This window comes from Bombus vancouverensis, unplaced genomic scaffold, assembly GCF_051014615.1.
Source record: "Bombus vancouverensis nearcticus unplaced genomic scaffold, iyBomVanc1_principal scaffold0018, whole genome shotgun sequence".
In the NCBI taxonomy this organism is placed as follows: domain Eukaryota; kingdom Metazoa; phylum Arthropoda; class Insecta; order Hymenoptera; family Apidae; genus Bombus; species Bombus vancouverensis.
The window spans coordinates 2423651-2442983 of NW_027468910.1; positions in this window are offsets into that span (position 1 = coordinate 2423651).

Consider the following 19333-nt stretch of genomic DNA (forward strand, 5'->3'; position numbering starts at 1 on the left):
TAATGAGTTATAACGTCATGCCATATAACCTATTACGTTATAACGTCATACCATATAACGTAATACGTTATAACGTTATACCATATAACCTATTACGTTATAACGTCATCCCATATTACGTAATACGTTATAACGTCATCCCATATAATGTAATACGTTATAACATCATACCATATAACCTGATACGTTATAACGGTATTCCATACAACGTAATACGTTATAACGTCATCCCATATGACGTAATGCGTTATAACGTCGTCCCATATTACGTAATACGTTATATCGTCATGCCACATAACGTATTACGTTATAACGTCATACCGTATAAGCTATTACGTTATAACGTCATACCATATAACGTAATACGTTATGACGTTATACCATATAACCTATTACGTTATAACGTCATCCCATATAACGTAATACGTTATAACGTCATCCCATATAACGTAATACGTTATAACGTCATCCCATATAACGTAATACGTTATAACGTCATCCCATATAACGTAATACGTTATAACGTCATACCATGTAACCTAATACGTTATAACGGTATTCCATATAACGTAATACGTTATAACGTCATCCCATATAACGTAATACGTTATAACGTCATACCATATAACGTATTACGTTATAACGTCATCCCATATAACGTAATACGTTATAACGTCATCCCATATAACGTAATACGTTATAACGTCATCCCATATAACGTAATACGTTATAACGTCATACCATATAACCTAATACGTTATAACGGTATTCCATATAACGTAATACGTTATAACGTTATCCCATATAACGTAATGAGTTATAACGTCATGCCATATAACCTATTACGTTATAACGTCATACCATATAACGTAATACGTTATAACGTTATACCATATAACCTATTACGTTATAACGTCATCCCATATTACGTAATACGTTATAACGTCATCCCATATAATGTAATACGTTATAACATCATACCATATAACCTGATACGTTATAACGGTATTCCATACAACGTAATACGTTATAACGTCATCCCATATGACGTAATGCGTTATAACGTCGTCCCATATTACGTAATACGTTATATCGTCATGCCACATAACGTATTACGTTATAACGTCATACCGTATAAGCTATTACGTTATAACGTCATACCATATAACGTAATACGTTATGACGTTATACCATATAACCTATTACGTTATAACGTCATCCCATATAACGTAATACGTTATAACGTCATCCCATATAACGTAATACGTTATAACGTCATCCCATATAACGTAATACGTTATAACGTCATCCCATATAACGTAATACGTTATAACGTCATACCATGTAACCTAATACGTTATAACGGTATTCCATATAACGTAATACGTTATAACGTCATCCCATATAACGTAATACGTTATAACGTCATACCATATAACGTATTACGTTATAACGTCATCCCATATAACGTAATACGTTATAACGTCATCCCATATAACGCAATACGTTATAACGTCGTCCCACATAACGTAATATGTTATTACGTCGTACCATATAACGCAATACGTTATAACGTCGTCCCACATAACGTAATACGTTATAACGTCATACCATACAACGTAATACGTTATAACGTCATCCCATATTACGTAATGCGTTATAACGTCATCCCATATAACGTAATACGGTACAACGTCATACCATATAACCTATTTACGTTATAACGTCATACCATATAACGTATTACGTTATAACGTCATACCGTATAACCTATTACGTTATAAAGTCATATCATATAACGTAATACGTTATGACGTTATACCATATAACCTATTACGTTATAACGTCATCCCATATAACGTAATACGTTATAACGTCATCCCATATAACGTAATACGTTATAACGTCATCCCATATAACGTAATACGTTATAACGTCAAACCATATAACCTAATACGTTATAACGGTATTCCATATAACGTAATACGTTATAACGTCGTCCCATATTACGTAATACGTTATAACGTTATACCATATAACGTATTACGTTATAACGTCTTACCGTATAACGTATTACGTTATAACGTCATACCGTATAACGTATTACGTTATAACGTCATATCATATAACGTAATACGTTATGACGTTATACCATATAACCTATTACGTTATAACGTCATCCCATATAACCTATTACGTTATAACGTCATCCCATATAACGTAATACGTTATAACGTTATCCCATATAACGCAATACGTTATAACGTCGTCCCACATAACGTAATACGTTATAACGTCATACCATATAACGTAATACGTTATAACGTCATCCCATATTACGTAATGCGTTATAACGTCATCCCATATAACGTAATGCGTTATAACGTCGTCTCATATTACGTAATACGTTATAACGTTATACCATATAACGTAATACGTTATGACGTTGTACCATATAACCTATTACGTTATAACGTCACCCATATTACGTAATACGTTATAACGTCATCCCGTATAACGTAATACGTTATAACGTCATCCCATATAATGTAATACGTTATAACATCATACCATATAACCTGATACGTTATAACGGTATTCCATACAACGTAATACGTTATAACGTCATCCCATATGACGTAATGCGTTATAACGTCGTCCCATATTACGTAATACATTATAACGTCATACCATACAACGTAATACGTTATAACGTCATCCCATATTACGTAATGCGTTATAACGTCATCCCATATAACGTAATACGGTACAACGTCATACCATATAACCTATTTACGTTATAACGTCATACCATATAACGTATTACGTTATAACGTCATACCGTATAACCTATTACGTTATAACGTCATCCCATATAACGTAATACGTTATAACGTCATCCCATATAACGTAATACGTTATAACGTCATACCATGTAACCTAATACGTTATAACGGTATTCCATATAACGTAATACGTTATAACGTCAAACCATATAACCTAATACGTTATAACGGTATTCCATATAACGTAATACGCTATAACGTCGTCCCATATTACGTATTACGTTATAACGTCATCCCATATAACGTAATACGTTATAACGTCATCCCATATAACGCAATACGTTATAACGTCGTCCCACATAACGTAATATGTTATTACGTCATCCCATATAACGCAATACGTTATAACGTCGTCCCATATGACGTAATGCGTTATAACGTCGTCCCATATTACGTAATACATTATAACGTCATACCATACAACGTAATACGTTATAACGTCATCCCATATTACGTAATGCGTTATAACGTCATCCCATATAACGTAATACGGTACAACGTCATACCATATAACCTATTTACGTTATAACGTCATACCATATAACGTATTACGTTATAACGTCATACCGTATAACCTATTACGTTATAACGTCATCCCATATAACGTAATACGTTATAACGTCATCCCATATAACGTAATACGTTATAACGTCATACCATGTAACCTAATACGTTATAACGGTATTCCATATAACGTAATACGTTATAACGTCATCCCATATAACGTAATACGTTATAACGTCATACCATATAACGTATTACGTTATAACGTCATACCGTATAACGTATTACGTTATAACGTCATCCCATATAACGTAATACGTTATAACGTCATCCCATATAACGCAATACGTTATAACGTCGTCCCACATAACGTAATATGTTATTACGTCGTACCATATAACGCAATACGTTATAACGTCGTCCCACATAACGTAATACGTTATAACGTCATACCATACAACGTAATACGTTATAACGTCATCCCATATTACGTAATGCGTTATAACGTCATCCCATATAACGTAATACGGTACAACGTCATACCATATAACCTATTTACGTTATAACGTCATACCATATAACGTATTACGTTATAACGTCATACCGTATAACCTATTACGTTATAAAGTCATATCATATAACGTAATACGTTATGACGTTATACCATATAACCTATTACGTTATAACGTCATCCCATATAACGTAATACGTTATAACGTCATCCCATATAACGTAATACGTTATAACGTCATCCCATATAACGTAATACGTTATAACGTCAAACCATATAACCTAATACGTTATAACGGTATTCCATATAACGTAATACGTTATAACGTCGTCCCATATTACGTAATACGTTATAACGTTATACCATATAACGTAATACGTTATGACGTTATACCATATAACCTATTACGTTATAACGTCATCCCATATAACGTAATACGTTATAACGTCATCCCATACAACGTAATACGTTATAACGTCATCCCATATTACGGAATGCGTTATAACGTCATCCCATATAACGTAATACGGTACAACGTCATACCATATAACCTATTTACGTTATAACGTCATACCATACAACGTATTACGTTATAACGTCATACCGTATAACCTATTACGTTATAAAGTCATATCATATAACGTAATACGTTATGACGTTATACCATATAACCTATTTACGTTATAACGTCATACCATATAACGTAATGCGTTATAACGTCGTCCCATATTACGTAATACGTTATAACGTTATACCATATAACGTAATACGTTATGACGTTGTACCATATAACCTATTACGTTATAACGTCACCCATATTACGTAATACGTTATAACGTCATCCCGTATAACGTAATACGTTATAACGTCATCCCATATAACGCAATACGTTATAACGTCGTCCCACATAACGTAACACGTTATTACGTCGTACCATATAACGCAATACGTTATAACGTCGTCCCACATAACGTAATACGTTATAACGTCATACCATACAACGTAATACGTTATAACGTCATCCCATATTACGTAATGCGTTATAACGTCATCCCATATAACGTAATACGGTACAACGTCATACCATATAACCTATTTACGTTATAACGTCATACCATATAACGTATTACGTTATAACGTCATACCGAATAACCTATTACGTTATAAAGTCATATCATATAACGTAATACGTTATGACGTTATACCATATAACCTATTACGTTATAACGTCATCCCATATTATGTAATACGTTATAACGTCATACCATATAACCTGATACGTTATAACGGTATTCCATACAACGTAATACGTTATAACGTCATCCCATATGACGTAATGCGTTATAACGTCGTCCGATATTACGTAATACGTTATATCGTCATACCACATAACGTATTACGTTATAACGTCATACCGTATAAGCTATTACGTTATAACGTCATCCCATATAACGTAATACGTTATAACGTCATCCCATATAGCGTAATACGTTATAACGTCATCCCATATAGCGTAATACGTTATAACGTCATAGCATGTAACCTAATACGTTATAACGGTATTCCATATAACGTAATACGTTATAACGTCATCCCATATAACGTAATACGTTATAACGTCGTACCGTATAACGTATTACGTTATAACGTCATACCGTATAACGTATTACGTTATAACGTCATCCCGTATAACGTAATACGTTATAACGTCATGCCATATAACGCAATACGTTATAACGTCGTCCCACATAACGTAATACGTTATTACGTCGTACCATATAACGCAATACGTTATAACGTCGTCCCACATAACGTAATACGTTATAATGTCATGCCATACAACGTAATACGTTATAACGTCATCCCATATTACGTAATGCGTTATAACGTCATCCCATATAACGTAATACGGTACAACGTCATACCATATAACCTATTTACGTTATAACGTCATACCATATAAGGTATTACGTTATAACGTCATACCGTATAACCTATTACGTTATAAAGTCATATCATATAACGTAATACGATATGACGTTATACCATATAACCTATTACGTTATAACGTCATCCCATATATCGTAATACGTTATAACGTCATCCCATATAACGTAATACGTTATAACGTCATCCCATATAACGTAATACGTTATAACGTCATCCCATATAACGTAATACGTTATAACGTCATCCCATATAACGTAATACGTTATAACGTCACACCATGTAACCTAATACGTTATAACGGTATTTCATATAACGTAATACGTTATAACGTCATCCCATATAACGTAATAAGTTATAACGTCATACCATATAACGTATTACGTTATAACGTCATACCGTATAACGTATTACGTTATAACGTCATCCCGTATAACGTAATACGTTATAACGACATCCCATATAACGTAATACGTTATAACGTCATCCCATATAACGTAATACGTTATAACGTCATCCCATATAACGTAATACGTTATAACGTCATCCCATATTACGTAATACGTTATAACGTCATCCCATATAACGTAATACGTTATAACGTCATACCATGTAACCTAATACGTTATAACGGTATTTCATATAACGTAATACGTTATAACGTCATCCCATATAACGTAATACGTTATAACGTCATGCCATATAACGTAATACGTTATGACGTTGTACCATATAACCTATTACGTTATAACGTCACCCATATTACGTAATACGTTATAACGTCATCCCGTATAACGTAATACGTTATAACGTCATCCCATATAACGCAATACGTTATAACGTCGTCCCACATAACGTAACACGTTATTACGTCGTACCATATAACGCAATACGTTATAACGTCGTCCCACATAACGTAATACGTTATAACGTCATACCATACAACGTAATACGTAACGTCATCCCATATTACGTAATGCGTTATAACGTCATCCCATATAACGTAATACGGTACAACGTCATATCATATAACCTATTTACGTTATAACGTCATAGAATATAACGTATTACGTTATAACGTCATACCGAATAACCTATTACGTTATAAAGTCATATCATATAACGTAATACGTTATGACGTTATACCATATAACCTATTACGTTATAACGTCATCCCATATAATGTAATACGTTATAACGTCATACCATATAACCTGATACGTTATAACGGTATTCCATGCAACGTAATACGTTATAACGTCATCCCATATGACGTAATGCGTTATAACGTCGTCCGATATTACGTAATACGTTATATCGTCATACCACATAACGTATTACGTTATAACGTCATACCGTATAAGCTATTACGTTATAACGTCATCCCGTATAACGTAATACGTTATAACGTCATCCCATATAACGCAATACCCATCCCATATAACGTAATACGGTACAACGTCATACCATATAACCTATTTACGTTATAACGTCATACCATACAACGTATTACGTTATAACGTCATACTGTATAACCTATTTCGTTATAAAGTCATATCATATAACGTAATACGTTATGACGTTATACCATATAACCTATTACGTTATAACGTCATCCCATATATCGTAATACGTTATAACGTCATCCCATATAACGTAATACGTTATAACGTCATCCCATATAACGTAATACGTTATAACGTCATCCCATATAACGTAATAAGTTATAACGTCATCCCATATAACGTAATACGTTATAACGTCATACCATGTAACCTAATACGTTATAACGGTATTTCATATAACGTAATACGTTATAACGTCATCCCATATAACGTAATACGTTATAACGTCATACCATACAACGTAATACGTTATAACGTCATCCCATATTACGTAATGCGTTATAACGTCATCCCATATAACGTAATACGGTACAACGTCATACCATATAACCTATTTACGTTATAACGTCATACCATATAACGTATTACGTTATAACGTCATACCGTATAACCTATTACGTTATAAAGTCATATCATATAACGTAATACGTTATGACGTTATACCATATAACCTATTACGTTATACGTCATCCCATATAACGTAATACGTTATAACGTCATCCCATATAACGTAATACGATATAACGTCATCCCATATAACGTAATACGTTATAACGTCATACCATATAACCTAATACGTTATAACGGTATTCCATATAACGTAATACGTTATAACGTCGTCCCATATTACGTAATACGTTATATCGTTACACCATATAACGTATTACGTTATAACGTCTTACCGTATAACGTATTACGTTATAACGTCATACCGTATAACGTATTACGTTATAACGTCATCCCATATAACGTAATACGTTATAAAGTCATATCATATAACGTAATACGTTATGACGTTATACCATATAACCTATTACGTTATAACGTCATCCCATATAACGTAATACGTTATAACGTCATCCCATACAACGTAATACGTTATAACGTCATCCCATATTACGTAATGCGTTATAACGTCATCCCATATAACGTAATACGGTACAACGTCATACCATATAACCTATTTACGTTATAACGTCATACCATACAACGTATTACGTTATAACGTCATACCGTATAACCTATTACGTTATAAAGTCATATCATATAACGTAATACGTTATGACGTTATACCATATAACCTATTTACGTTATAACGTCATACCATATAACGTATTACGTTATAACGTCATACCGTATAACCTATTACGTTATAAAGTCATATCATATAACGTAATACGTTATGACGTCATACCATATAACGTATTACGTTATAATGTCATCCCATATAACGCAATACGTTATAACGTCGTCCCACATAACGTAATACGTTATTACGTCGTACCATATAACGCAATACGTTATAACGTCGTCCCACATGACGTAATACGTTATAACGTCATACCATACAACGTAATACGTTATAACGTCATCCCATATTACGTAATGCGTTATAACGTCATCCCATATAACGTAATACGGTACAACGTCATACCATATAACCTATTTACGTTATAACGTCATACCATACAACGTATTACGTTATAACGTCATACCGTATAACCTATTACGTTATAAAGTCATATCATATAACGTAATACGTTATGACGTTATACCATATAACCTATTACGTTATACGTCATCCCATATAACGTAATACGTTATAACGTCATCCCATATAACGTAATACGATATAACGTCATCCCATATAACGTAATACGTTATAACGTCATCCCATATAGCGTAATACGTTATAACGTCATCCCATATAGCGTAATACGTTATAACGTCATAGCATGTAACCTAATACGTTATAACGGTATTCCATATAACGTAATACGTTATAACGTCATCCCATATAACGTAATACGTTATAACGTCGTACCGTATAACGTATTACGTTATAACGTCATACCGTATAACGTATTACGTTATAACGTCATCCCGTATAACGTAATACGTTATAACGTCATGCCATATAACGCAATACGTTATAACGTCGTCCCACATAACGTAATACGTTATTACGTCGTACCATATAACGCAATACGTTATAACGTCGTCCCACATAACGTAATACGTTATAATGTCATGCCATACAACGTAATACGTTATAACGTCATCCCATATTACGTAATGCGTTATAACGTCATCCCATATAACGTAATACGGTACAACGTCATACCATATAACCTATTTACGTTATAACGTCATACCATATAAGGTATTACGTTATAACGTCATACCGTATAACCTATTACGTTATAAAGTCATATCATATAACGTAATACGATATGACGTTATACCATATAACCTATTACGTTATAACGTCATCCCATATATCGTAATACGTTATAACGTCATCCCATATAACGTAATACGTTATAACGTCATCCCATATAACGTAATACGTTATAACGTCATCCCATATAACGTAATACGTTATAACGTCATCCCATATAACGTAATACGTTATAACGTCACACCATGTAACCTAATACGTTATAACGGTATTTCATATAACGTAATACGTTATAACGTCATCCCATATAACGTAATAAGTTATAACGTCATACCATATAACGTATTACGTTATAACGTCATACCGTATAACGTATTACGTTATAACGTCATCCCGTATAACGTAATACGTTATAACGACATCCCATATAACGTAATACGTTATAACGTCATCCCATATAACGTAATACGTTATAACGTCATCCCATATAACGTAATACGTTATAACGTCATCCCATATTACGTAATACGTTATAACGTCATCCCATATAACGTAATACGTTATAACGTCATACCATGTAACCTAATACGTTATAACGGTATTTCATATAACGTAATACGTTATAACGTCATCCCATATAACGTAATACGTTATAACGTCATGCCATATAACGTAATACGTTAAGACGTTGTACCATATAACCTATTACGTTATAACGTCACCCATATTACGTAATACGTTATAACGTCATCCCGTATAACGTAATACGTTATAACGTCATCCCATATAACGCAATACGTTATAACGTCGTCCCACATAACGTAACACGTTATTACGTCGTACCATATAACGCAATACGTTATAACGTCGTCCCACATAACGTAATACGTTATAACGTCATACCATACAACGTAATACGTAACGTCATCCCATATTACGTAATGCGTTATAACGTCATCCCATATAACGTAATACGGTACAACGTCATATCATATAACCTATTTACGTTATAACGTCATAGAATATAACGTATTACGTTATAACGTCATACCGAATAACCTATTACGTTATAAAGTCATATCATATAACGTAATACGTTATGACGTTATACCATATAACCTATTACGTTATAACGTCATCCCATATAATGTAATACGTTATAACGTCATACCATATAACCTGATACGTTATAACGGTATTCCATGCAACGTAATACGTTATAACGTCATCCCATATGACGTAATGCGTTATAACGTCGTCCGATATTACGTAATACGTTATATCGTCATACCACATAACGTATTACGTTATAACGTCATACCGTATAAGCTATTACGTTATAACGTCATCCCGTATAACGTAATACGTTATAACGTCATCCCATATAACGCAATACCCATCCCATATAACGTAATACGGTACAACGTCATACCATATAACCTATTTACGTTATAACGTCATACCATACAACGTATTACGTTATAACGTCATACTGTATAACCTATTTCGTTATAAAGTCATATCATATAACGTAATACGTTATGACGTTATACCATATAACCTATTACGTTATAACGTCATCCCATATATCGTAATACGTTATAACGTCATCCCATATAACGTAATACGTTATAACGTCATCCCATATAACGTAATACGTTATAACGTCATCCCATATAACGTAATAAGTTATAACGTCATCCCATATAACGTAATACGTTATAACGTCATACCATGTAACCTAATACGTTATAACGGTATTTCATATAACGTAATACGTTATAACGTCATCCCATATAACGTAATACGTTATAACGTCATACCATACAACGTAATACGTTATAACGTCATCCCATATTACGTAATGCGTTATAACGTCATCCCATATAACGTAATACGGTACAACGTCATACCATATAACCTATTTACGTTATAACGTCATACCATATAACGTATTACGTTATAACGTCATACCGTATAACCTATTACGTTATAAAGTCATATCATATAACGTAATACGTTATGACGTTATACCATATAACCTATTACGTTATACGTCATCCCATATAACGTAATACGTTATAACGTCATCCCATATAACGTAATACGATATAACGTCATCCCATATAACGTAATACGTTATAACGTCATACCATATAACCTAATACGTTATAACGGTATTCCATATAACGTAATACGTTATAACGTCGTCCCATATTACGTAATACGTTATATCGTTACACCATATAACGTATTACGTTATAACGTCTTACCGTATAACGTATTACGTTATAACGTCATACCGTATAACGTATTACGTTATAACGTCATCCCATATAACGTAATACGTTATAAAGTCATATCATATAACGTAATACGTTATGACGTTATACCATATAACCTATTACGTTATAACGTCATCCCATATAACGTAATACGTTATAACGTCATCCCATACAACGTAATACGTTATAACGTCATCCCATATTACGTAATGCGTTATAACGTCATCCCATATAACGTAATACGGTACAACGTCATACCATATAACCTATTTACGTTATAACGTCATACCATACAACGTATTACGTTATAACGTCATACCGTATAACCTATTACGTTATAAAGTCATATCATATAACGTAATACGTTATGACGTTATACCATATAACCTATTTACGTTATAACGTCATACCATATAACGTATTACGTTATAACGTCATACCGTATAACCTATTACGTTATAAAGTCATATCATATAACGTAATACGTTATGACGTCATACCATATAACGTATTACGTTATAATGTCATCCCATATAACGCAATACGTTATAACGTCGTCCCACATAACGTAATACGTTATTACGTCGTACCATATAACGCAATACGTTATAACGTCGTCCCACATGACGTAATACGTTATAACGTCATACCATACAACGTAATACGTTATAACGTCATCCCATATTACGTAATGCGTTATAACGTCATCCCATATAACGTAATACGGTACAACGTCATACCATATAACCTATTTACGTTATAACGTCATACCATACAACGTATTACGTTATAACGTCATACCGTATAACCTATTACGTTATAAAGTCATATCATATAACGTAATACGTTATGACGTTATACCATATAACCTATTACGTTATAACGTCATCCCATATAACGTAATACGTTATAACGTCATCCCATATAACGTAATACGTTATAACGTCATCCCATATAACGTAATACGTTATAACGTCATCCCATATAACGTAATACGTTATAACGTCATACCATATAACCTAATACGTTATAACGGTATTCCATATAACGTAATACGTTATAACGTCGTCCCATATTACGTAATACGTTATATCGTTACACCATATAACGTATTACGTTATAACGTCTTACCGTATAACGTATTACGTTATAACGGTATTCCATATAACGTAATACGTTATAACGTCGTCCCATATTACGTAATACGTTATAACGTTATACCATATAACGTATTACGTTATAACGTCTTACCGTATAACGTATTACGTTATAACGTCATACCATGTAACCTAATACGTTATAACGGTATTTCATATAACGTAATACGTTATAACGTCATCCCATATAACGTAATACGTTATAACGTCATACCATATAACGTATTACGTTATAACGTCATACCGTATAACGTATTACGTTATAACGTCATCCCGTATAACGTAATACGTTATAACGTCATCCCATATAACGTAATACGTTATAACGTCATCCCAAATAACGTAATACGTTATAACGTCATCCCATATAACGTTATACGTTATAACGTCATCCCATATAACGTAATACGTTATAACGTCATCCCATATAACGTAATACGTTATAACGTCATACCATGTAACCTAATACGTTATAACGGTATTTCATATAACGTAATACGTTATAACGTCATCCCATATAACGTAATACGTTATAACGTCATACCATATAACGTATTACGTTATAACGTCATACCGTATAACGTATTACGTTATAACGTCATCCCGTATAACGTAATACGTTATAACGTCATCCCGTATGACGTAATACGTTATAACGTCATCCCATATAACGCAATACGTCATAACGTCGTCCCACATAACGTAATACGTTATTACGTCGTACCATATAACGCAATACGTTATAGCGTCGTCCCACATGACGTAATACGTTATAACGTCATACCATACAACGTAATACGTTATAACGTCATCCCATATTACGTAATGCGTTATAACGTCATCCCATATAACGTAATACGGTACAACGTCATACCATATAACCTATTTACGTTATAAGGTCATACCATATAACGTATTACGTTATAACGTCATACCGTATAACCTATTACGTTATAAAGTCATATCATATAACGTAATACGTTATGACGTTATACCATATAACCTATTACGTTATAACGTCATCCCATATTACGTAATACGTTATAACGTCATCCCATATAATGTAATACGTTATAACATCATACCATATAACCTGATACGTTATAACGGTATTCCATACAACGTAATACGTTATAACGTCATCCCATATGACGTAATGCGTTATAACGTCGTCCCATATTACGTAATACGTTATATCGTCATGCCACATAACGTATTACGTTATAACGTCATACCGTATAAGCTATTACGTTATAACGTCATACCATATAACGTAATACGTTATGACGTTATACCATATAACCTATTACGTTATAACGTCATCCCATATAACGTAATACGTTATAACGTCATCCCATATAACGTAATACGTTATAACGTCATCCCATATAACGTAATACGTTATAACGTCATCCCATATAACGTAATACGTTATAACGTCATACCATGTAACCTAATACGTTATAACGGTATTCCATATAACGTAATACGTTATAACGTCATCCCATATAACGTAATACGTTATAACGTCATACCATATAACGTATTACGTTATAACGTCATACCGTATAACGTATTACGTTATAACGTCATCCCATATAACGTAATACGTTATAACGTCATCCCATATAACGCAATACGTTATAACGTCGTCCCACATAACGTAATATGTTATTACGTCGTACCATATAACGCAATACGTTATAACGTCGTCCCACATAACGTAATACGTTATAACGTCATACCATACAACGTAATACGTTATAACGTCATCCCATATTACGTAATGCGTTATAACGTCATCCCATATAACGTAATACGGTACAACGTCATACCATATAACCTATTTACGTTATAACGTCATACCATATAACGTATTACGTTATAACGTCATACCGTATAACCTATTACGTTATAAAGTCATATCATATAACGTAATACGTTATGACGTTATACCATATAACCTATTACGTTATAACGTCATCCCATATAACGTAATACGTTATAACGTCATCCCATATAACGTAATACGTTATTACGTCATCCCATATAACGTAATACGTTATAACGTCAAACCATATAACCTAATACGTTATAACGGTATTCCATATAACGTAATACGTTATAACGTCGTCCCATATTACGTAATACGTTATAACGTTATACCATATAACGTATTACGTTATAACGTCTTACCGTATAACGTATTACGTTATAACGTCATACCGTATAACGTATTACGTTATAACGTCATATCATATAACGTAATACGTTATGACGTTATACCATATAACCTATTACGTTATAACGTCATCCCATATAACCTATTACGTTATAACGTCATCCCATATAACGTAATACGTTATAACGTCATCCCATTTAACGCAATACGTTATAACGTCGTCCCACATAACGTAATACGTTATAACGTCATACCATATAACGTAATACGTTATAACGTCATCCCATATTACGTTATGCGTTATAACGTCATCCCATATAACGTAATGCGTTATAACGTCGTCCCATATAACGTAATACGTTATAACGTCATACCATGTAACCTAATACGTTATAACGGTATTTCATATAACGTAATACGTTATAACGTCATCCCATATAACGTAATACGTTATAACGTCATACCATATAACGTATTACGTTATAACGTCATACCGTATAACGTATTACGTTATAACGTCATCCCGTATAACGTAATACGTTATAACGTCATCCCGTATGACGTAATACGTTATAACGTCATCCCATATAACGCAATACGTCATAACGTCGTCCCACATAACGTAATACGTTATTACGTCGTACCATATAACGCAATACGTTATAACGTCGTCCCACATGACGTAATACGTTATAACGTCATACCATACAACGTAATACGTTATAACGTCATCCCATATTACGTAATGCGTTATAACGTCATCCCATATAACGTAATACGGTACAACGTCATACCATATAACCTATTTACGTTATAAGGTCATACCATATAACGTATTACGTTATAACGTCATACCGTATAACCTATTACGTTATAAAGTCATATCATATAACGTAATACGTTATGACGTTATACCATATAACCTATTACGTTATAACGTCATCCCATATTACGTAATACGTTATAACGTCATCCCATATAATGTAATACGTTATAACATCATACCATATAACCTGATACGTTATAACGGTATTCCATACAACGTAATACGTTATAACGTCATCCCATATGACGTAATGCGTTATAACGTCGTCCCATATTACGTAATACGTTATATCGTCATGCCACATAACGTATTACGTTATAACGTCATACCGTATAAGCTATTACGTTATAACGTCATACCATATAACGTAATACGTTATGACGTTATACCATATAACCTATTACGTTATAACGTCATCCCATATAACGTAATACGTTATAACGTCATCCCATATAACGTAATACGTTATAACGTCATCCCATATAACGTAATACGTTATAACGTCATCCCATATAACGTAATACGTTATAACGTCATACCATGTAACCTAATACGTTATAACGGTATTCCATATAACGTAATACGTTATAACGTCATCCCATATAACGTAATACGTTATAACGTCATACCATATAACGTATTACGTTATAACGTCATACCGTATAACGTATTACGTTATAACGTCATCCCATATAACGTAATACGTTATAACGTCATCCCATATAACGCAATACGTTATAACGTCGTCCCACATAACGTAATATGTTATTACGTCGTACCATATAACGCAATACGTTATAACGTCGTCCCACATAACGTAATACGTTATAACGTCATACCATACAACGTAATACGTTATAACGTCATCCCATATTACGTAATGCGTTATAACGTCATCCCATATAACGTAATACGGTACAACGTCATACCATATAACCTATTTACGTTATAACGTCATACCATATAACGTATTACGTTATAACGTCATACCGTATAACCTATTACGTTATAAAGTCATATCATATAACGTAATACGTTATGACGTTATACCATATAACCTATTACGTTATAACGTCATCCCATATAACGTAATACGTTATAACGTCATCCCATATAACGTAATACGTTATAACGTCATCCCATATAACGTAATACGTTATAACGTCAAACCATATAACCTAATACGTTATAACGGTATTCCATATAACGTAATACGTTATAACGTCGTCCCATATTACGTAATACGTTATAACGTTATACCATATAACGTATTACGTTATAACGTCTTACCGTATAACGTATTACGTTATAACGTCATACCGTATAACGTATTACGTTATAACGTCATATCATATAACGTAATACGTTATGACGTTATACCATATAACCTATTACGTTATAACGTCATCCCATATAACCTATTACGTTATAACGTCATCCCATATAACGTAATACGTTATAACGTCATCCCATTTAACGCAATACGTTATAACGTCGTCCCACATAACGTAATACGTTATAACGTCATACCATATAACGTAATACGTTATAACGTCATCCCATATTACGTAATGCGTTATAACGTCATCCCATATAACGTAATGCGTTATAACGTCGTCCCATATTACGTAATACGTTATAACGTTATACCATATAACGTAATACGTTATGACGTTGTACCATATAACCTATTACGTTATAACGTCACCCATATTACGTAATACGTTATAACGTCATCCCGTATAACGTAATACGTTATAACGTCATCCCATATAATGTAATACGTTATAACATCATACCATATAACCTGATACGTTATAACGGTATTCCATACAACGTAATACGTTATAACGTCATCCCATATGACGTAATGCGTTATAACGTCGTCCCATATTACGTAATACATTATAACGTCATACCATACAACGTAATACGTTATAACGTCATCCCATATTACGTAATGCGTTATAACGTCATCCCATATAACGTAATACGGTACAACGTCATACCATATAACCTATTTACGTTATAACGTCATACCATATAACGTATTACGTTATAACGTCATACCGTATAACCTATTACGTTATAACGTCATCCCATATAACGTAATACGTTATAACGTCATCCCATATAACGTAATACGTTATAACGTCATACCATGTAACCTAATACGTTATAACGGTATTCCATATAACGTAATACGTTATAACGTCGTCCCATATTACGTAATACGTTATAACGTTATACCATATAACGTATTACGTTATAACGTCTTACCGTATAACGTATTACGTTATAACGTCATACCATGTAACCTAATACGTTATAACGGTATTTCATATAACGTAATACGTTATAACGTCATCCCATATAACGTAATACGTTATAACGTCATACCATATAACGTATTACGTTATAACGTCATACCGTATAACGTATTACGTTATAACGTCATCCCGTATAACGTAATACGTTATAACGTCATCCCATATAACGTAATACGTTATAACGTCATCCCAAATAACGTAATACGTTATAACGTCATCCCATATAACGTTATACGTTATAACGTCATCCCATATAACGTAATACGTTATAACGTCATCCCATATAACGTAATACGTTATAACGTCATACCATGTAACCTAATACGTTATAACGGTATTTCATATAACGTAATACGTTATAACGTCATCCCATATAACGTAATACGTTATAACGTCATACCATATAACGTATTACGTTATAACGTCATACCGTATAACGTATTACGTTATAACGTCATCCCGTATAACGTAATACGTTATAACGTCATCCCGTATGACGTAATACGTTATAACGTCATCCCATATAACGCAATACGTTATAACGTCGTCCCACATAACGTAATACGTTATTACGTCGTACCATATAACGCAATACGTTATAACGTCGTCCCACATGACGTAATACGTTATAACGTCATACCATACAACGTAATACGTTATAACGTCATCCCATATTACGTAATGCGTTATAACGTCATCCCATATAACGTAATACGGTACAACGTCATACCATATAACCTATTTACGTTATAAGGTCATACCATATAACGTATTACGTTATAACGTCATACCGTATTAACCTATTACGTTATAAAGTCATATCATATAACGTAATTCGTTATGACGTTATACCATATAACCTATTACGTTATAACGTCATCCCATATTACGTAATACGTTATAACGTCATCCCATATAATGTAATACGTTATAACATC